Source organism: Sardina pilchardus, chromosome 4, assembly GCF_963854185.1.
Source record: "Sardina pilchardus chromosome 4, fSarPil1.1, whole genome shotgun sequence".
Lineage (NCBI taxonomy): Eukaryota > Metazoa > Chordata > Actinopteri > Clupeiformes > Clupeidae > Sardina > Sardina pilchardus.
Genome location: NC_084997.1, coordinates 15,446,300 through 15,468,799, shown reverse-complemented (window position 1 = coordinate 15,468,799; position 22,500 = coordinate 15,446,300). Strand labels below are relative to the sequence as shown.

The window sequence follows — 22,500 nt, the reverse complement described above, 5'->3', positions numbered from 1 at the left end:
CTTGTTTTTCCCATTTACCAATGCCCTTTTTTTTTTCCCCCACCAAACGCGATGTGCCCCAAATATAGGTCATATCGAGAGGGCTTGCACTGGCGGGGCACGGCGGTGGCGGCGGTCCCCTGGTCTCCAGGTGGCCGTGTGGGGAGTCCCGGCTGCATTGGCAGGCGCACAGACAGCGGGGCTTCGCGCCGCAGCGCTATTAATACAGCCTCTGCCAGTTTAATATTTAATTGCACTGATGGACTGCATCTGTGCTGCTCCGTGATGCAAACATTATTATACATACTAAGTGGCTTAATTGTAATTAGAGCTGAAAATTTAATTAAACCCAACAATAAAGTAGATCGTCACTAGTTTTTCATCCAGCCACCCCCCCCCCCCCCCAACCCCCTACAATTCCCTTCACGGCTTGCGGTTAACTCTTTAGTGCCCAGACTGTTCACCTTCCCCCTTGTACTGTAGAACAGAATGATGGCACAAAGGTTACACATACTGTATAAAAAAATAAGCATGGTATGTCACTCTAATACTTAGTTTGGTTTGTATAAATGTGTATGTCAAAATTGAAGAAACAATGGCTGAAGCATACCCTTGACTAAGTTCAACAAATCGAGAGTGTGATTAGACTGGTCTTCTTAAGAGGTTGGTTTAATGTTTGCATGCGAGGCAGGGCCAGAGTTTATTTCTCCCAAGATGTGTTTATGAAATATAAGTCTAAAGTGGTACCTCTCTGTATGCGGATACACAAAAGGCCAAGCTCTGGTCTATGTTGAGCAGATAATTCATGATTGGAAGGGGCCAAGTAAATGGCTTAAGTCTAAACACTTGTACGCTGCATCAAATATCCCTTCATCAGACAGAGGCTTTCTTCTCTCTTCTGCCGGCAGACATAATCTACCCACTAATGATACCGTATAAAATGAAAAGTGGCAGTTTTGGCATAAAAGCATTTTGACCTCACCATGTTTTTCAAAGTGGATTTATTAGGGACTCATATTATGTAGAAACTCTCTCAGATTCATCTCTCTTAAAAATATCCTTCACAGTGGAGTTTATAAGAATTCCGTCTGGCCAAAAAAACAGGCTGTTTCTCGATGGCTTTCAGTTTCCTACAGAATCAGTGAGTGGAGACAAAACTATGTTCAGCCACGGCCACCACAACCCCACAAGCTGCTGACTTCCATGGAGAGGAAGGCCACTTCCTGTTTCAACCGCTCTCAGTTGTGTTGCACCATGGGAATTTAGCAATTTAGTTAAAGTTGTTAAAAGTTGTTTTATATTACAGCACCTTTGGTAATGCACCTGCAGGTCTAACGGACGTCTGAATTTTAACTACTTGGTTCAATTAAATTCGAAACGCTTCATACCCAAGGGACAATTTGGCAGATTTTCAATGGCAGTACATTAGGTACTATCTTACATTAGTGTATAACATGTCCTGTGTATTAGCCGCATTGTGCATAAGCCACACAACAGTGTTTTATGCAACTTAAAAGAAACAAAACCATATTAATCCCATATTAACTGCCCCCACATATTAACCTCAAAGCTGAAGACATTTTGCAAAATCATTGTATAAACCGTGGCTAATAGTGGGGAAATTATGGAATACACAATTGATAAAACAATGTAAGTGTGCAAAGAGGCCTTAATATCAGGTTCAGTTTCTTCCTCTCTTTTCAGTTCTCATGTTCTCTCCCCGTCTTTCACACACACAAAGGCATGAATACCCCCCACCTCAAATGGGCACAGACACCCATCCACAATCACACACACACACACACACACACACATGCACAAACCCACACACACATGCATAAGCAAACAAATAACCCCTCCCCCAACCACACGCACACAAACACATAAACACATACACACACACACACACACACACACCCATACACCCACCCACCCATACACACGCACACACACACACACACCCACACACCCACCCCTCCCTCTGGCTCTCTGGCTGTCTGTTTGGCTGTATTATTTATTAGGTGTGAGGCGTGTTAGCGGTGCTGCTGGTGGGCCGGGCCGTAAACAGCTCCGTGTTGGGCGACATGGTTTTGCACTTTCCCAGCAGGCCTGGGGAGGGTGGTCAGGGCCGACCGGAGGCGACAGGCTGCCAAAGAGCGACTCACTAAAGCCTGTCCCCTCGCAGTTGGCCCGACAGCGCACGCCTCTATTGACAAATAAAGCCAGCTCCATTTAATGAATAAATGAGCAGCGCTGCCAATCTGCCGCTCAGTGCTGCGGAGTGTGTGTGTGTGTGTGTGTGTGTGTGTGTGTGTGTGTGTGTGTGTGTGTGTGTGTGTGTGTGTGTGTACTCAGCGTGAAGACCCATGCTGTTTATCTATCTGGAAAAACATGTACAGTATATGTACTTATTTTTTGCCCCGCTGATAATGTGTCTGGCCGATAATGTGTGTGTGGTTTGTGTGTGAGAGTGTGTGTGTACAGTATGTGTCTGTGTCTAGATGTCTCTCTCTCTGTGTGTGTGTGTGTGTGTGTGTGTGAGAGAGAGAGTGAGTGTTTGTTTGCATGTGTATGCATCTGTGTATTTGTGTGTGTACATGCATGGGTGGATATTGGCTTACGTGGATCTTTTGACATGAACACAAGAAAGCTGAGAGTGTGTCCTTCCTAATAACATGCATCAACACACATCCACACAAATCAGTCTAAAACATATATATATATAAAATAAACTGCTTTGAAAGTTAGAAAATGAAACAATTATTAGATTTAAGTTGCACATCTCTCCTGATAATAATCCATTCACCCATAGGCCCACTTGCATCTGACTACCAGCCCTCCAGCTTACAGCCACCATTAAGAACCCTCCCCCCCCCCTCTCCTCCTCCCCCAACTCCGGCTCAACGCAGTTCAGTCTTCCTCTGTCAACAATCACTATAACACAGGCAATGACACCTCGGTTGAACGACACTTCAAATATATGGGCTCTCTCATGCCCGGCTCACCTATAATCCTTTTGATTTATCCGCGTGGGGCTGTTTTACAAGCCTAATGCTCTGATTAAACTGCACCAGGCTCACACCCACTGACATTACAGACAGGCACTTTACGCCGAGTGCTGCCCCCGGACCCAACTGCCACTCCACACACATTATTACCACCGCAGGACGAACGGCAGTAGTGGCAGAGGCAGGACGGGGGAGGAGGAGGGGTGGTGGAGGTGGTGGGTTGGAGAAGAGGAAGAAGAGGAGGAGGAGGAGGTGGAAGGGAGAAGGAGGAGAGGAACTGGTGGTGATGGACAAAGAGGAGGGGTGGGGGGTGGAGGAAGTGGTGGATGAGGAGGAAGAGGAGGAGAAGGGACGAGGAGGAGTTGGAGGAGGTGGTGGTGGACGAGGAGGAGGGGGAAGAAGAGGGAGTGGAGGAAGTAGTGGATGGGGAGAGGGAGGAAGAAAAGGAAGAGGAGGAGGTGGTGGAGGACAGGGTGGAAGAGGAGGGGATGAGGGAGAGGTGGAGGAGGTGGTGGTGGAAGAGGAGGAGGTGGAGGAGGACAGGGTGGAAGGAGGACAGGGTGGAAGAGGAGGGGATGGAGGAGGAGGAGGTGGAGGATTCTGGAAGTCCTGCACCTCTGAGCCGGAGCAGTCAGGCGAGAGACCGCTACATTAACCACAGTGACCAACACTGATGTGGTCCAGCAGGACTCTGGTCAGATGAGTGCAGACAACTGGCCACTAAATGTGTACAAATGGGGTGTCATCTGGAGCGGAGAATGTGTTCAGCGGTTACCACACATTGTGAGACAAAATGTGCGAATTTTTTGAATGAAACAATCTCCTCCGGGATGCTTCAAGTTACATACTTGACAATTAAACACACCCCAAATCATGACTGTTTCTGTTTGTCTTTTGAGACATTGAGACGTTCAAAAATACTAAACGGAACAGAAAATACATACTATCAGTATTTTTTTTTATACTATTGATACTAAAATATCAATATATTGGAATATTGGAACAGTGGATAGAGGGGCCACTGGCACCGTGTGAAACTGGGCATGCTGAGAAACTGGGAATGTACAGCTGACAGACTGATGTACTGTGCTTGCACTGTATGGCACACAGCAAAGAAAGGGCAGTCAGAAAGTGTGTGTGGGTGTGTGTGTCTATGTGCATGTGTTTGCATGTGTGTGTGTATGTGTATGTGTGTGTGTTGTGTGTAAAGAGGAGAGTCATAGGTGGAGAGGAGAGGAACAGAGAGGCAGAGAGGAGTAGAGATTAATGGAGACGTGAGGATATACTGTAAGACACAGGTGTCAAACTCAAGGCCCGCGGGCCAAATGCGGCCCGCCACGTCATTTCATATGGCCCGCGAGAGCTTTAAGGGTCTGATACAGTATATGGCCCGCGAGAGCTTAAAAGGTCCGATACAGTTTTTGCGTATAGGCAATACGCCGCAATACAATGCACGCATGTGAGACTGACAGGGAGGCAACATCAACCACCTTCCTCTATGATCAGTGCAACTGGCTACATCAGATGTGATAGCAACGTGTACGTGTGAAAACAAAATAGACCAGTATTAAACTATTTTAGCGAACGGAGCGCCTAAATTACGCGCTCGGTTTAGCCTGCCTGTGAAACGCATGATTGTTTGAAGTGCGTGTGCTTCTTTGAGAGGGGAATCGATGTAAGTTGTAAACTAGCCTACGTGATACGTTTACGTCTACGTTTAAAAGGCATGTATAATTGTGTGTAGTCCTATTATCCAAAAAATCCAGCTCCAAATCCTTGCTAATCGAGCAAGTGATTGTTTGGCCAAAAGCGAAAATAAGCCTATTCTGACCGAGAAGAGGTGCATTCATATCAGGCAAGCAGAGGTATGCTAGAAGTTTGTAGTAATCGCCCTGTTGCTTTGCATTTTCATTTCAGTTTAAAACGAACAACATAGAATCCACACAACACCTTTCAACTTTAAAACTTCATAGAAAAAGTCCACCGAGACCGTTCGCTTCTACTGTATGTGTATGGAACGGTGTAGGCTAGTGACGCATTTCATATGGATGCACTTTTTGACATGACAGTTAGCCTACTCGTTTGCATCACTTGCTAGATGTAAAACTGCATTTCGTTACTGGTATTTCACTCGTGCAATGACAGTAAAGTTGAATATACTCGAATCTAAAAACTCAGAAATATGAAAAAAAAAAAGATTCCATGGCATGATCTCTTCCTGACTGACCAGTGACCCTCATTGAAAAGTCAAACTGTATGGAACTGACAGTGGTGTTTTGTTTTTACAAAACATAACAATAATAAAAAAGAACATGTCATGCTGATACCTTTTGCTCTTCTCGATTTTAGAAGTTTTACCGATGCTAAAGATTTTGTGGCTGGTGCTACAAATCTTAGAAGTTACATCTGGCCCTTTGAGGGCAACCATTGGGCTGATGTGGCCCTCGGTGAAAATGAGTTTGACACCCCTGCTGTAAGAGGAGAGGAGTCGAAAGTGGAGAGCAGCAGAGAGGAGAGGAGAGGTGAGGAGAGAAGAGGAGGAGAGTCAGAAGTGGAGAGGAGCGGAGAGGAGACCAGAGGAGCGTTGTGGTGAGGAGAGGAGCGGTGCGGTGTGGTGGACAGTGTTGTGGTCAGACTCACTAGGGCATCAGGTGAGTCAGTGTGTGAGGGAGGGCCTTCCCATGCGCAGTCTCTACCCACTCCACATCGATTACGGAGTGCACTGGGGTGGGAATCACCCTCACAGCTAAATGGGGCTCCCTTGATTAGTGCATAGGGTAGAACACTGCATTCTGGATCGGCTTTGGAAAACTCGGAGAGCAGACCTCCGCCAAGCGAAAATATATTTATCTCCTGGATCCAGACGGTGATCTGGATCACTCCCAAAATGTAATGGCTTCTTCCTTGGGTCATTTCAAACCTTTCCTGAAATTTCATTGAAATCCATCCATAACTTTTTAAGTTATCTTGCAAACAAACAGACAAACAAACAAACAAACTTACAAACAAACCCTGATGAAAACATAACCTCCTTGATCGAGGAGAGAGGTTGAGAAGGGGCCACTGAGTGAGTGAGTGAGTGAGTGAGTGAGTGAGTGGGTGACTGAGTGAGTGACTGAGTGAGTGAGTGAGTGAGTGAGTGTGTGAGTGAGTGAGTGAGTGAGTGAAGATTGAGTGACTGAGTGTGATCATACTCACATCACACTCACAACTCTCTCCACTACCTGTTTTGTTTTGTTCACCGCCACTCTATCTCTCTCTCTCTCTCCCTCTCTCTCCATTTCTTCCCTTCTGACACGGTCACTGTTACCTTTTTGTCACTATTCATTGCTCTGTAATTCCGTATTTTTCTCACTCTCACTTTTTTAATAGATTTCTGAGATAAATATAATTTCTGATAATACACCATATCACCCGTCTGCAAATTATGTTTTTTCTATTTTATTCTCTCCCTCTCTCTCTGTTTCACACACACACACACACACACACACACACACACACACACACACACACACACACACACACACACACACACACACACACACACACACACACACACACACACACACACACATACGCACACACAGATCTGTGGGGGGTCTGGCAGACAGTCAGACAGTGGGTCTCTGTGAGGGAGAGATGGAGGGAGAAAGAGAGAGAAAGAGGGAGGGAGAGATGGAGGGATGTGGTTGAGTGTCACCAGGTTGTCATTACCCCAGCATCTGCTCCCATCGCACATTCCATTATGTCGCTGCGCTAAGCGGGGGCGCCACATATATCGGCCCTCTTAATTAAACCACGCAGGCAATAACCGCGGACGCCCCAGTCACGTGCGCCCAGGGGGCCCGTGCCTCACTCGGCTGGGGACCGTCCTTTTGGTGTGGCCTGCACTGTGATGCTACAACTCCCTGTTTCCTGCCGTCACCACCACTGTAAACAATATGTCGTCTCACATGCAATCGCAGGGAACGGCACGCAGTGAAATATTAATGGAACAAAAGAAACATGAAATGGACTTCCACACAGTGATGCTTTTAAACAGAAGTTTCCAGACGAAGAAGAAGAAGAAAAAAAAGACAGAGCGAAAGATCTAAACGCTAGCGTGAGGACTCGCAGACGCAGACATGTGAAGACAAGATGGCGCCTTTTCCTCTGGACTATAGCAATGCTAAGACAGAGGAGGATCTGTTACTGTAGCTTTATCTCTGATCTCAGACATATGGTTTGAGCTCTCCCATCCAGCCATGGCATCAGTGCCGGTGATTGAGAGAGTGCCGCAGCAGAAACCCACTGTGGTGTTGGCACAAAGGACACTGGTCCAATGTGAGACCCAAAGTCTGATACGCCTCTGCCAACAACACGGTTTAAAAATGGCAGCCACTTGTGCAATATTCACAATTTACAGCTTGCTATGACTCAAGATTCAGTGGGTTAGCTGGTGTATTTTTGGACCATGTGGTATAAGATTTATTTTCTTGTTTTATCCAAGTTCAATGGGAAACTTAGTGTTTGCTCCTCATTAATTAGCAATAGCTGTAATGGTAATGGTGACTGGATGTGTAACACTGCGGTCACTAATTAGTCAATCTACTAATGAGAGTATATGGTGTTGGACCACACAGGTCATTACACAGGAATCAGACTCACGCGATGAGGTTTACTTCTTTTAAAAGCGGAAAAGAACATCATGGATATACAATTTACTGACTAGTTTGCCTGTTTTTCCCCCGTTGTGTTTATTTCACGATCACCTACAGTGGATGAGAATAACAAATGAAATACGTGTTATCCTACTCTGCCACTCCCAAATGATACACCCAGCATAGTTCCTTCTTATCACAAATCGTAAAGTCGTCTCTTTCATACACACTTCCTATTATGCCAACCAAGGCCGTAGCCATAGAGTCACCATACACAAATTCATGAACAGATGTCATTATGTCTATATAGTTAAAGGGAAACTATATGCGGGTTTGGCAGAGCTTCCCCTACAGCTTTAGCATATAGTGTGTATAATTTATGGTATAGCGTGTACATTTTACAAAACTCCTCAATCGGTCAGTCTGCCATTTCATGAGCATGATCACGAGGCTAGAGACTTTCGGAAGTGCCACCGTCCCAGTGGCACAAAACTTGCATGCATGTTTTTTCAGCTCAGAGGCGCTATAGGGGGAAGCGAGACAGCCGTCATTCAACCCGAAATAAGTCAAATAACCATTCCAATGACTCCGAAGCTGATTAGTTGAGGCAAATTAAGCTAAAAAACTTGCATAGTTCACCTTTAATATATGTTTTTTTTTAAACAAATAAAATAAAAAAAAATAGTAATAGAGTTCCGTAGCGCTGTTCTTCTTCTCTTTGTGTTATTCTATTTAATGGCATTGATGAATAAATTATGCATTGCTATAGAAAAAACAAGTTCAGATACTGGGACGAAGTTTAGAACGTTGTATGTTTGTGTAAAAGCATACAGTAGGCCTTTGTGTGGCTAGATTACCATAGTTCAGCGCGATGGTATAAACAGTAAAGCCAAGAACAACGGCACGCTAGACACTTTAATTGGATAAGTTCTTATTTCCTCTTTCTTTCTTTCATCACACAACCATGCCACCCTCTACCCTTGCCCAATTGGCATCACCATATGCTCTCTCTCTCTCTCTCTCTCTCTCTCTCTCTCTCTCTCCTCTCTGCTACTCTGAATGCATCAAAGTGAAAACATTAGAAATATTATCAATAAAAATGTTTCTTGCATGATCTTCGGGACTGGACAACTAGTCATTTCTGATCTGAATGGCAAATCGAGAAATATTGACTAATATTTTGCCGGCCCTGTTCTTAGTGCAGTCTTTTGCAGATTGACTTGCTTTCACTAAAAATGATTATTCCACCTTCATGCAATTAAGACCTTGTTTGGTACATGTAGCAATATACTTTATTATTTGCCTGCACAATTACAGTTCCAGCGCAGTAAGACAATGGTGTTGGTTGAGTAGTGCAGAAATGCCCAAGGCCGCCTGTAAGTGTGTGTGTGTGTGTGTGTGTGTGTGTGTGTGTGTGTGTGTGTGTGTGTGTGTGTGTGTGTGTGTGTGTGTGTGTCTGTGTGGGTGTGGTGTGTGTGTGTGTGTGTGTGTGTGTGTGTGTGTGTGTGTGTGTGTGTGTCTGTGTGGGTGTGGGTGTGTGTGTGTGTGTGTGTGTGTGTGTGTGTGTGTGTGTGTGTGTGTGTGTGTGTGTGTGAGAGAGAGAGAGACAGAGAGAGAGAGAGTGAGTGTACAGTATGTGTTAGTTATGACAAAAATAATGGCATTCCCCATTCATTTGGATCCTATCAAAAATATGAATAAATAAAAAAATACATTGTATGCATCATTATGATGGCACGTTAGCATTGACAGGAGAGTTATGAAATAAAAACAATACACTGCATATAGTTAACATTGATTGGGTTTTGCTTTGTTGGTGTCATTGCATCCCTTTCAAGCTGCTTCAAGCTTAATTGTGCCTGTCTGTCATCTGTTATGCCCTCAGTGTCAATACTAGTTTCTAGAGAATGACTGACTCATGTATTAGGGTTTATTCAGAGCCCAGGAGATTGATCATGAGTTTTTATTTCTTCAGAAATGGCAACACCCAAGACTGACTAAACAGTAATTCTGATAACAAATTCCCTGGTAGTGCTGGTAGTTTACATGTCTCTCCACTTTTGATTATGAAATAAGAGATGAATTGACAATGGAATATATTCAGTTTGTATGTTTATTTTACTTAGTCTGTGGAAGTATTAGTGTTGGTATGGTTTTGCAACATTGAATGTCCCATCAGCAAAAAATGGGGGCATTAACAGATTCTAAATTTACGCAATGGGCTGCTGGCTAGATGTACAGTAGACCTATAGAATTTATTCTAGTATGTCAACTTGTGATTAGGTTACAGTGGCAAGTGATTAGTTCGGACAGTGGTGAGTGCTATTTTTGCTTAACAATTTATGTTTTTAATGGGGGGGGGGGGGCATTTTGAGCGTACTGTAGTTGAATATTGGGGGGGGGGGGGGGCTGCTTGAGTTTGGCTTAGAAATCATTAAAGCAACACTAAAGCACTTTTCCTCTGTCGGGATTTGTTTATCCAGCAAATTATAATGTCAAACAGACTAGGGAGAGTATATTGCTTGATTTTATGAAAGTATGATGTATTGCAACATCGAAGCAAGTCAGATTTAGAGTTTCTTATGTCTCATTCCATCAAACTACAGATTCGCTACCTGATATGATCACTTACATATTGCGGTAATAGCTGAGTGAGGGCCGCAAAGCGAATGCAGAAGTGCCGTTCACCCTGTTACAAGTTGATGAACCACTGAAATGTTTTTGGAAACGTTACTTTAAAGTACAAAAAACTCTTTAGTGTTGCTTTAAGTACACAACCATGAGACATGCTTCAGGCCAGCAATGACTTGATGAGGAATTTCTGACACCGTATTATAGCAGAACTGGCAGGAGATGTTGTGCCGAAGTCAAATAGTCAACGGCCAAATAGCAACAAATGGCATTTACATAACATGTGGTGAGCATAACCATGTACGGCTTATAAACAATGTCCTTGAGAAGCCAGCAGAGTGTCACCACATACTGTAGCATGGACAGTTATCGTGAGTATCTCCCTTAACGCTCACTTAACATTTATGCAACTCTTAACAACCTGTATCTTGCACCTGCATCGGTATGGTATTTCAGCAATGATTAAGCATGTTCGCAGAAGTACACCATAATATGCTTATGAACTTCTCTTCAGTCACAGTGATATCTACATTGCAATACAGGAAACTATTATGACAGTAAGTTATGAATGAGAGAGAAATGCTCATCCAATATTATCATACTGTAGATTATGTACAATGCACATAATGTACAATATATCCCACAGAATATGTACCATGCACATAATGTACAATATATCCCACAGAATATTTACATTAATCAATGCACTGGTTGCCTGTGCTTACTGAAGACCAGCATTGGAGGCTGCGTGTCTCTCTGCAGGAACAAAATATATCATCATCAACCAGCACAGATGCACGAGAGAGCAACTCCTCCGTTAACCAAATATAAATTTGTTTAAAAATATAATTTCAGATGCCAATAGGACAGAGACCATGTGTGCTCACGAGGCGGAAGAGTACACGCGCTGTTGGCGAGCTCTGTGTGGAGAGGGAGGGTTGACAGAGAGGTGAAATGAGGAAGGATCTTGTGCTGTTACAGTAGGTGCCCTCGCTGTTTATGTCAGCTTCCTTAAATGAACTGAGTGAATAACTGCACCTTGGTGACCTGTTATGAGGTCAAGATCAGGTAAGCAGAAGTCAGTTTTGGAACTAGAATATCCATTCCACTGCGGTGTCAATAGTCCTAAGCAAATTTGTCAGTACCAATAGATACAACAAAATGTTTCTCTTTTTCACAATGCATGGAGACCATCTTTGCTAACCATCATTATCAGCAAAGACATGCTCCTTACTTACACGATATGCATACCTAACAAACACAATTTGAATTGATTCAGGAAGTAACTGCTTATTGTTAATGTTAGTTATAATGTCCGTGCTGACAGAACTTGATTTAATCATCAATGTTAAGCTGTTTGATGCAGCAGGCGGGCAGTGTCTCAAGCAGCAGAAGATAACCCCTGATATCAGCTGTCATTATTGCAGGAAATGAAGATAAAGACCAAAGTTCAGTCGTATTAAAAACCCAACCCTGGGGTTTAAGGGGGATTTTTTTTTAATTTTTATTAGATGAATAAGCCTCGGAAAAAAAAAGAAAACAATCTTGTAAAAGATGTCCCCTGCTGATGGCACCTGCATGATCTGTCTAAGCTTTATTGTCGGTCCAAAGTTTGCCTTCTGTAATGGCCGTTGAGTCAATGCAGCTCTCCCGTTTATTACCAGCGGTGTATTGGTGAAGGACACCTCACTTAATAAACATCCTGTTTTATGGGCAGTTAAATGTCACTGGATGCAGAGTCAGTGACTTTTAACACTGTCCTCCATCACCTCACGGTCACAGACACTAATGCTCATCCAATCCACAAGCGTTGGAAGTTACAGTACCAATAGCACCAATGGACTAGCAATAGGCCTACAGTAATTTCCCACATATAAGCAGTATTGTGTATAAGCCGCAGGACAGTGTTTTACGCAAGTTAAAAGAAACAAAACCATATTGATACCATGTTAACTGTCCCCGTGTAAAAACCTGATAGCTGAAGAAATTAGGCAAAATCAATGTATAAGCCGCGGCTAATAGTCGGGAAATTACGGTAATGAAGACGGAAAGATTGTGTTTGGGAAAACAATCTGTATACGCTTTTTTTTTGCACCTTTTGTTACTGATCTTGTTGTTATATCTCTGATGTTACAACAACACTTTTGCTGTCAATGTCAACTACGCCAGGCAGCAGGTTAAATTTAGCTCCACACTGCCCGTAATGAACCCATTACCCACTGACATGAGCTAACGTTTATGTAATGTCTATAGCTGTGATGAATGAACGTGAATACAGCATTATGGCTCCATAATCACTTAACTCACATTTGAATGATCTGTTTCTGGTCAGTTAATGAAGTACACATTAGCGTACTTGTTATTAAGACATGCGCCATTACAGGCTGACCAGACCGCCTAATCTCCTAATTGCATTCATATTGACCAGGCGGCCAGTCACGTCAGGCAATCCGTGTAATTTTACAATGCGGGCTAATGCACAGAGGAGACAGTTAATGAAAATCTATGTCCTCATCTACCAAGATGTTTTAGTGTCTGTTTGCCTGTTTCACCATAGTACCTGCTGTTTAATACCCAATTAACCCATCTCTCTCTCTCTCTCTCTCTCTCTCTCTCTCTCTCTCTCTCTCTCTCTCTCTCTCTCTCTCTCTCTCTCTTTCTGTGTGTATTTGTGTCTGTTTGTGTACGTGTGTGTCTTAGTCAGTGTGTGATCATTGATAGCAGTGGATGGCCATAATCCATGTGTTTATGTGCGTGGGTGAGTTTCAGCACATCATGTGAACTGTCCTTTCCCCCTCTTTCTAATGATGACAGTCATATGTCTACATGTCTATAAACCAGGGCACCATTAAACAATGGAGCCGCCCTCGTCGCATTTACCAGGAGAGGGTCTGACTCTCTTTAACGGCAATCGTAAAAAGCAGCAAGCGTTTTACGGCATTATTGTTCTTAAACGGCTAGTAAAACAGTAATGATAAAGGTGAGGACGATATTTTATGGGTACCATTTTTAAGATAATTTACTTGTTATATAAAAGAGTGTTCTCACGATAGGGCTGTCAGAAATTGTTGATGAGTTGTGCTTTTAGTGATCTCAACCCCCAATCTGCAGGATCATTTAGGGACAGTGATAAACGACAAGGGCCATATTAGATTCATATTGTGATAATCCTAAAGCTTCACAACGACGTGTCTGTCAAATTATAATCAAAAGCTGTAAAACAAAACAAGTGTGACGCCAAACTAATTGCACGAACAATAGTGATATAAAGAAGTGATTCAGCAAAATCGACACAATTTACCTAAGAGGCACTACAAGAGTCACTATACCATAGTTGTGACCGCAATCTGATAGGATTAAAGAACTCAATTGGATTGGAGTTTATATAATTAAACCAGTTATAGATTTATGTATCCTTAGCCATATTAATACATGTATACTCTATAAATATGCCATGCATGTTTATTAGAGTTAAATGAGCTTCTCTCAGATGTGGTCACTTGAGTGGCCTGTCAATACTCACTCTGATTGACCAGCCTGCTTGTCAAAAGGAATGGGATAGCAGCATCTCATTAATGATATTAGTGTGTGTGTGTGTGTGTGTGTGTGTGTGTGTGTGTGTGTGTGTATGTGTGTGTGTGTGTGTGTGTGTGTGTGTGTGTGTGTGTGTAGGTGTGTGTGTGTGTGTGTGTGTGTGTGTGTGTGTGTGTGTGTCGTGTGTGTGGGGGTTTATTGCATGGTTGAAGTAAATAAGTGCAAATTGGAAAGACATAAATTAATGACCAGCACCAATGATCAAATATGGCCTTTCAAAAGGAATACATTAATTGATATTAAGTAATTTACAGTATATTCATTCAAAATGTATTGAACAAAAAAAAGAAGAAACTAACAAATGACCCCTTGTAGAAATAGATGGACAAGATTCCGAAGAAGACAGAGTATGGTCTTCTTCTTCTTTGCAAATACTTCCATTTCAACCTTTTCACTAGTCCATCCTTGTGGTCTCGTTTTTACCGTATTTCTCCTTTAAAATGAAATATTAAGGAGTCGTTTCTTATTGGACCGGCTACCATGGCAGCTTTCATTGCTTACCGAGATGTCCTCAGCCGATATTAGGACCAATGTGAAGTTCATCGGATGTGGAACGGGCACGTCAGGCTAAAAGGGTTCTCATCGCTCCCCCCCCCCTCTGGCTTCCTGTTATCTTGATGGATCAGGCCAGGTATTTATGACACTCTCATAAACACGTCCTTTCACAGTGACCCTCCTCACCCCCCGATGGAACACACACATTCACACACACACACACACACACACACACACACACACACACACACAACTACATGCGCACACACATAAAACCCTCCGAATAGACAACGGTCGGCCAACCATGGGGAGGCATCGCCCCAGTGGGAGGCGCGTGATGCAGGGTCACCTGGTCCTCGTTACCTGACGCACCAGGTGGCCATCGGAGGCCCTGCCCTCCTCGTTCCGGTTCACAACGAAGCGGTCAGTTACTGTCATCGAAAGCCATTTCCTCTCTGCCACATTTTCATCGAAACGCTGCCTGTTTGTTAGCAAACGCTAACAGAGCTACAGTATTCAGTGGCTCGTAGAACCGTTCATGTTCACACAGCTGTGACATGCAAGACACTGAAGTCATTCGTTGATCTCACGTCTTCATTTGAGGTCAGTGTTATTCTCTGAGAACCGTTCTCTCTCTCTCTCACTCTCTCTTTTAATCTTTCAAGTTTTCCATCTCTCCCTCTCTCCCTCCCTCTCTCTCTCTCTCTCTCAGCAGTTCCATTTCCACTCTCTATCTTCTCCCAAGTCTCCAGTGGCAACAGAACAGAGCTGTGGCAGGTGCCACAATGGCGTTCCCGTGGTGATTTAAAGCAACACAGGCCTGTCAGCTCCCTTGTCATTACAGAGTGATATACTGAGGCCTCACTGCCGCCGTGGCTTGGCCCAGTGCAGATACAGCCCCTGGGCCTGGAGTGACAGACAGAACCAACACCCCAGAACATGCAAGTGAATTTCCTACGGAGGGGCCTGTTAATCAAATCAAATTAGAGAAGTTTGTTGGACTAGCTTTTTGATGTGTTCGACTTCTGCAAAATTGAGTGATGGTGGGCCTACATTTTCTCACTCACACACACTCTCTCTCTCTCTCTCTCTCTCTCACACATGCACAGAGACACACACACACACACACACACACACACACACACACGACACACACACACACACACACACACACACACACACACACACACACACACACACACACACAATAAATCCCAATAATTAAAAAGAAGTTCAAGTCTTTTTTCATGATGTAAATTGCATATCAGTCGGACGCTTCATTATATTTTATACTTGTGGCTTATTGGATTCTTGGCTTCCTTAAATTTCACGGTTTGTGAAGTAACAAATGAGTTGGTTCTATAAATTTCCCTCTTTTCCCATAGAAAAATATATCAGAGTGCACGCAGGCACAAATTATGAAATGAAATTTAAGAACAGTAAAAAAATAAAAATAAAGAGCAGTAATAATTCAGCTGACATGGATATTGATGTAATGTAGATACGCTCCATGGTATCTGTGACATTTAATTTGTATTTTGTTTTTCAATATTGGAATTGTTTACAGAAACTGTCTATATACAGTATTTATGTGTGTGCAAATGTGTTTATGAGCGTGAATAGGGCCCTTTGTGAGTGTCTTTATATTTTAGTGCGTCCTCATGAGGGTATGTGTGTGTGTATATGTGTGTGTGTGTGTGTGTGTGTGTGTGTGTGTGTGTGTGTGTGTGTGTGTGTCTACGTGTGCGTGTGTATGTCCCTGTGTCTTTGTGTCTGTATGCGTGTATGTCCCCGGGTATGTGCGTTTATCCCAAGAGTCTATGTGTGCGTATGTGCGTTTGTCTCTGTGTTTGTTTGTGTGTGTGTGTGTGTGTGAATGTGTGTGTGTGCACGTCCCTGCGTGTGTGTGTGTGTCCAGTGTGTGTGTTTTGACCCGCAGTGGCCCGGAGCATTGGCGCCCGCCGGGGCAGAGCCCGGTCCAGCGGCGGCTTGTCCTGCTCCTGACCGCTCGCTCGGGGCCACACCCGACCCGAACCGACCGGCCCGTCCCCCCCCTGGCCGCCGCCGCGTCCAGCTCCAGCCGTGGGCTCAGACAATCAGGGGCCGCGTCAGGCTCCGTGTCACCGAGGCGGGACGACCACACTAGCCAGGGGGGGTGCGCATGCCTGCGGGGAGCCCTCTACAGCCCCACCGTTTATTTGTGTCCTGCTCTCAGACCTCGCCGCACATTCCATCTCTTTCTCTCTCTCTCTTTCTCTCTCTCTCTCTCTCTTTCTCTGTCTCTCTCTGCCTCTCTCCATCTGTCTTTTTTTCTTTGTATCTGTATTGTCACCCATTTCGGTGACTTTTTTTACTTTTTTTTCTCTCCCCCCTCATCTGTTCTTCCTCTGTGGTTGCTGTTGTTGTTGTTTTTTTTGTAACCACCCATATCCCTTAATTTTGTACTGAGGTTGTTTTTATTTCAAATGACAATTTCTTCCTCCCTCTCTCTCTCTCTCTCTCTCTCTCTCTCTCTCTCTCTCCCCCTTCATTCCCAATGTTGCAGGTGACTTATCTCACATGTTGAACACATTGCCTGCTGGGCTTCCATTAGTGATGGTCACTCTCCACTAATATAAGATGGAGGCAGGTGGACAGAAGGTAGCCATCTACCCTCTTAACAACTGATCTGGAGTCAGTCAGAAGCTGCATCACCCCCACGCCTGCCTATTAGCAGCTCTGGCTCTCATATAATATATATAATCACGTTAGTATGTCTCTGTTCACATGTTTTTATTTCGTTTGTGCGTTTTAATGATAATTACACAAGGCTGGTTTTGCATTCGGTTTAAGCACGGCCGCGCCGTGTGCACCAGTAGCGCCATGGCTCCAGCCCTCGACCTGAAAATAAGATATCAGGACTCACAGCTATTCCGCTCATACACACCCCTCAAGCATGGACACACTACACACTTGTCATACACACACACATAAACACACACACACACACACACACACACACACACGCACACACACACACACACACACACGCACACACAGACACACACACACACACACACACACACACACACAGACACACACACATACCAACACAGCGCTACCCTTGGGGAGACATTTTCAACACGCTTGTCTGGTCATAAAGACTAAGCCCTGAAGATCTTCCTATACTTAGGGAGGTAATTGCTGGTGCTGGTCTCCATTCTATATTTTGATTAGTCTATAATTTGGCAGCTCGTCGGCTCCCTGTGGCTGTCACCCAGGCCATGCAACATCGGGGAGGAGAGGGACAGCAGTGTTGGGTGGGGAGGCAGGGGTTATGTGTGTGTGTGTGTGTGTGTGTGTCTGTGTCTGTGTGTCTGTGTGTGTGTGTGTGTGTATAGAGGGGGGGGGTGTTAGTTGGGGCAACAGGGCAGCCGTCATTGTTTCAGCAACTTACTGTAAGAGCGGCCGCAACTGCCCCTGCTAGGGAGCGGAGGGAGGGTCATTCTTCGTGAACAGGGGCAGTTCCACCACCAAGGGGCAAACCAGAGCGTCCACCTGCCACTGGCCCCCTGGTGCCTGCTTTAAACGGGAGAGCCACACGCTACTCGCTACGCGTATAGATGCTTTAGTGTTTGTGTCATTGAAGGAATTTATGTGCAGTTGGATTGGCGCAGAGACAAACCATTGGCGGACTTGGATGGCAGACTTGGATGGCAGACTCAAGCCAGTTTAGTCTGTGAATGTTTAGGAACTCTACTTCACATGTGGCAATACATTCACACACATACACACACACACACACACACACACACACACACATATAGTTTTGTTCTCATCAGTCATTGGCATGTGTATGAAATCTGGTTTTCTGTAGGCAAGGCTGTTGATGGATACCTTACAGCACGACAACTCCAGCCCCTTAAGGTGTACCACTAGGGTTGTTCACACTGCAGACTCAGCACACACACACACACACACACACACACACACACACACACACGCACGTACTGTACACACACACACACACATACATGTACACACACATACACCTACTTGAGTTACTCTCGCTGTCTCACACACTCTCAAGCCTCTAGCTCCCTCTAATGGTGGCGGAGGGAACTGCACATTTGCAGAGCTTTCTAAAGATCAGTCACATCCCTTTACTCCCAGCCTCACAACTCCACTGTAACTGAAACCTACAGGCCAGAGAGGAGTCAAGGCCTCTCATTAGAGAGCAGTTTACAGTGTCACGTTTCAGTGGGTTCAACAGGATTACACTACCCATAAACCACTGACCCCTCCTGCCACACACACACACACACACGCACATGCACACACACACACACACACACACACACACACACACACACACACACATACATAGCCTGCATGAACACACACTCACACATGGAGAGAGAGAGTTTCATATACACACATCGAGAAACACACACAAAACATGAGTCTCTAATACCCACCAGATCCACCCTCAATTATGATTTCCTTTAGAGTGAGGCTGTTACATGAACCTCTGTCGTGTAAACAGGCATGTCGGCCTCCCAGCTCTTGCCATTTCTGTTCCTGCTGTTGCTTTTGGAAGAAGACACTGAGGAAACAAAGTCCAACGGTCTGCTCTGACAGGGGAAAAGAGACATTTTTGTCGAAGACACATTCTGAGTTGGCAGTCTGGAGGGATACAGCACTGATACACTCACACTCACACTCACACTCATACACAAACACACACACACACACACACACACACACACACACACACACACACACACACATACAAACTGCATGATATGCAGAGATATCATATAGACGTGCACACACAAACATACACACACATATACACACACACACACACAAAACATACACACACACACACACACACACACACACACACACACACACACACACACACACACACACAGCACGTCTCTGTTTAATCAGTGCCTGCCAGCCTCGGGTCCAGCCGTTGGCGCAGTATCCTCCTGCCTGTGGCTCGCTCCCTTCTCACGGATGTCAGTCCAACTCAGCTCAGCAGCCGCTGTATTAGCGTGGCCCTGCCGCCATGCCAGGGTAATGAGCAAGCACTCAATAACGCAGCCCTGGGAAGCAACCGAAAGTAAACAAAAGGGGGCTTGAGTTTTTCTTTTTTTCCCCCTCTGTAATGTCTCCCTGTACGGTGACCAAAATCTGACGCAGATTTGTTTTGCCAGAACCAGTCATGTGCTGTCCAGTCTCATGCGGTTCATGTGTTCTGTAAGTGTTCTTTAAGTGTGCTTTTTGACCATGCAAGGTCATGTCAAACCAGAGTTAATAACACACACCACAAAGTCTCTTTCTTAGAATTTTGCGGATGATTATATGTGTGTCCTGTGGAATGCTGTGGAATTATTAGCCGGAAAAATGCATATTCACATGATACTTTCTGTATTGTGTTTGTCATTGTCCCTGATGTGTACTGAATGTGACTACACTTGATGACAATGTGTTTCTTTTTACAGATTTTCAACCTTGTTGGCCAGTCTGGCTACACATACTAACAGGTTGATGGGCCCTAAATACACTTACCAAACACATAGCATTATCTTGAGATGAGAGGTCAAAAGAGATTTGATAAATAAACCGAGAGCACAGACCTCTGCCAAGCGAAACCTCCTGGATCCAGACGGTGATCCGGATCACTCCCAGTGTTTTGAGTTATTTTGATAGCAAACAGACAAATAGACAAACAAACATAGAAACAAACAAACAAACCCTGTTGAAAGCATAACTTCCTTGACGGAGGTAATAAATAAAATCATCCCCATCCCTCCATGACATTGTCAGACACTACATCTCGCGGACGCACTTGTAGAACTTAACGTTGTTTCACATCTTCATGTCATGTTGCCAGCGGAGCAGATGAAAGAAGGTTCCGGAATTAAGTAGAGGAGAGGAGAGGAGAGGAGACAGTCTCGGGCACGGCCTCCGTGAGTTGGGTGCGACGGCGCGTCTGCTTGGCACGTGGAGATGGCGATGGCGCGCTGCAGTGTAGCGTGCAGCTATGGCACGCATGCATGGAGGCAGAGAGGAGGAGGAGGAGGAGGAGGAGGAGGAGGAGGAGGAGGAGGAGCGGAGGCCTTATCTGACTCTCTATCTGTGTGATCAGTGGTGTCACGGAGCGGAGCGAGGGAGAGGAGAGAGGGAGAGCGGAGGAGGAGAGGAGAGAGGGAGAGAGAGAGCGAGGGCAGGAGGAGAGATGGAAGGAATGACACATGGGCCGTTTGTCTGGTGAGCGCGGAGTTCTGTTACCAATGAGAGGAGACACGGAAAGAGCGTGAGTGAACACAAGAAAGGAAAGAGAGGGAGATGGAGGGAGAGAAAGAGAAGGAGGGAGGGAAATTAGAGAATTCTTTGCGTTTTAATTGTCAGAGTCTAAGTGAAGGACTGGATAATAATATGTGACTACTGTGTGTGTGTGTGTGTGTGTGTGTGTGTGTGTGTGTGAGTGAGTGTATGAGTGTGTGTGTGTGTGTATGTGTGTGTGTGTGTGTGTGTGTGTGTGTGTGTGTGTGTGTGTGTGTGTGTGTGTGTGTGTGTGTGTGTGTGTGTGTGAGTGAGTGTATGAGTGTGTGTGTGTGTGTGTATGTGTGTGTGTGTGTGTGTGTGTGTGTGTGTGTGTGTGTGTGTGTGTGCGTGCACATTTGTCTGTGCATGTGTACTGTATGTGTGTGTGTTTGTAAGCATGTTTGTCAAATGTGATCAAATGTGCACTCCACAGTAAAATCAAACAAGTCAATTAGAGAATGCACCACAACTGATCTCAGGGAGACAGAACACCACCTACATAAATAGACGGTAAATAAATAAAACAGATGATTGTAAAATGAGAAGAACAAGAACACACAGGTAACAAAGGAGAGGTGTGTCTGAAAGGTCCTCACTGAGTGAAAAAAAGAGAGAGAGACAGAGTAAAGGAGGGAAAGAGAGAGAGAGAGAGAGAATGAGGAGGAGGAAACACATGTGTTATTTATTTGGTGAGTAAACAGAGTTCACAGCAGACATAATCAATAGGAAACTCCAGATTGTAAATAGGCTCCACTAATAGCCTAAACATTGGGCACTATAGTTACACAGGCACTCCTGCAGTTAACCCAGCCTCCCTAGAGAGAGAGAGAGAGAGAGGGAAAGAGAGAGAGAGAGAGAGAGAGAGAGAGAGAGAGAGAGAGAGAGAGAGACCTTCTCCCTATATTTACCAATAAGGAGCCTGATGATAAGATAAACACACAGGAGACAGGGCTAAGGGAGGGGGGGTCTGGGGGAGCTTTCATCCCCCCTGCCCCTCTAATGCTAGGGCTGGGGCAGCGGGGTGGGGTGGGGAATGGGGTGGGGATGGGGCTGATGGGGGTTGAGCTGGGTTACGGTGCGGAGGCCTCCCGTGTCAGAAGGCATCAGGGTGATGCTCTGAGTCAGCCTCCTGACCTTCCATTCACATGAGGAGAGAGGAGAGGAGAGAAGAGGAGAGAAGAGGAGAGGAGAGGAGAGGAGAGAGGAGAGGAGAGGAGAGGAGAGAAGAAGAGAGGAGAGGAGAGGAGAGGAGAGGAGAAGAGAGGAGAGGAGAGGAGAAGAGAGGAGAGGAGAAGAGAAGAGAGAAGAGGAGAGAAGAAGAGAGGAGAGGAGGGAACCTCCCACGCTACCTCATCCTAAATCTTCCCGAGATGAGCTGGCGATTACCAAGGAACTGCTGGAGAGAGAGCAGGGCGGCGCTCTGATCTAGAATGAATTGCTTCTTACTCAGAGGCACAGCATCTGCACATGAGTTTGGTGAATGTCGGCAGTTGAAAGTAGTGAATGCCAAGTAGCTCGGGTCCCTCAGGCGGTAGAACAGGGAAAGAGGAGTGTGACAGCAAGAAAGAATGACATAAAAAAAAGACATGAAGGATGAGACCTTAAAAAGGAACAGGGACAAGACGTGACCTTCACATTTGGACACTCCATCATCAGAGAGAGAGAGAGAGCTTGCAGCTGCAAGAAACTTTCCATGCGAGGCCTTGATAAATGAAGACACTGGTGAGCGAAAGAAAAACAGAATAAAGTGAAGGATGAGGAGAGAGATGGAGGGAGACCATGGAGAGGAGAGGAGAGGAGAGGAGAGGAGCGTGGTGAGGACCAGCCCAGCCCAG

The 22,500-nt window shown here is 45.0% G+C and overlaps 1 protein-coding gene across 1 annotated transcript in view; it reads right to left on the bottom strand.

Annotated features, from left to right (window-relative positions):
* plcl1 (phospholipase C like 1) overlaps nt 1–22,500 on the bottom strand; it is a 103,167-nt gene that overhangs the window by 584 nt on the left and 80,083 nt on the right. The window lies entirely within an intron of this gene.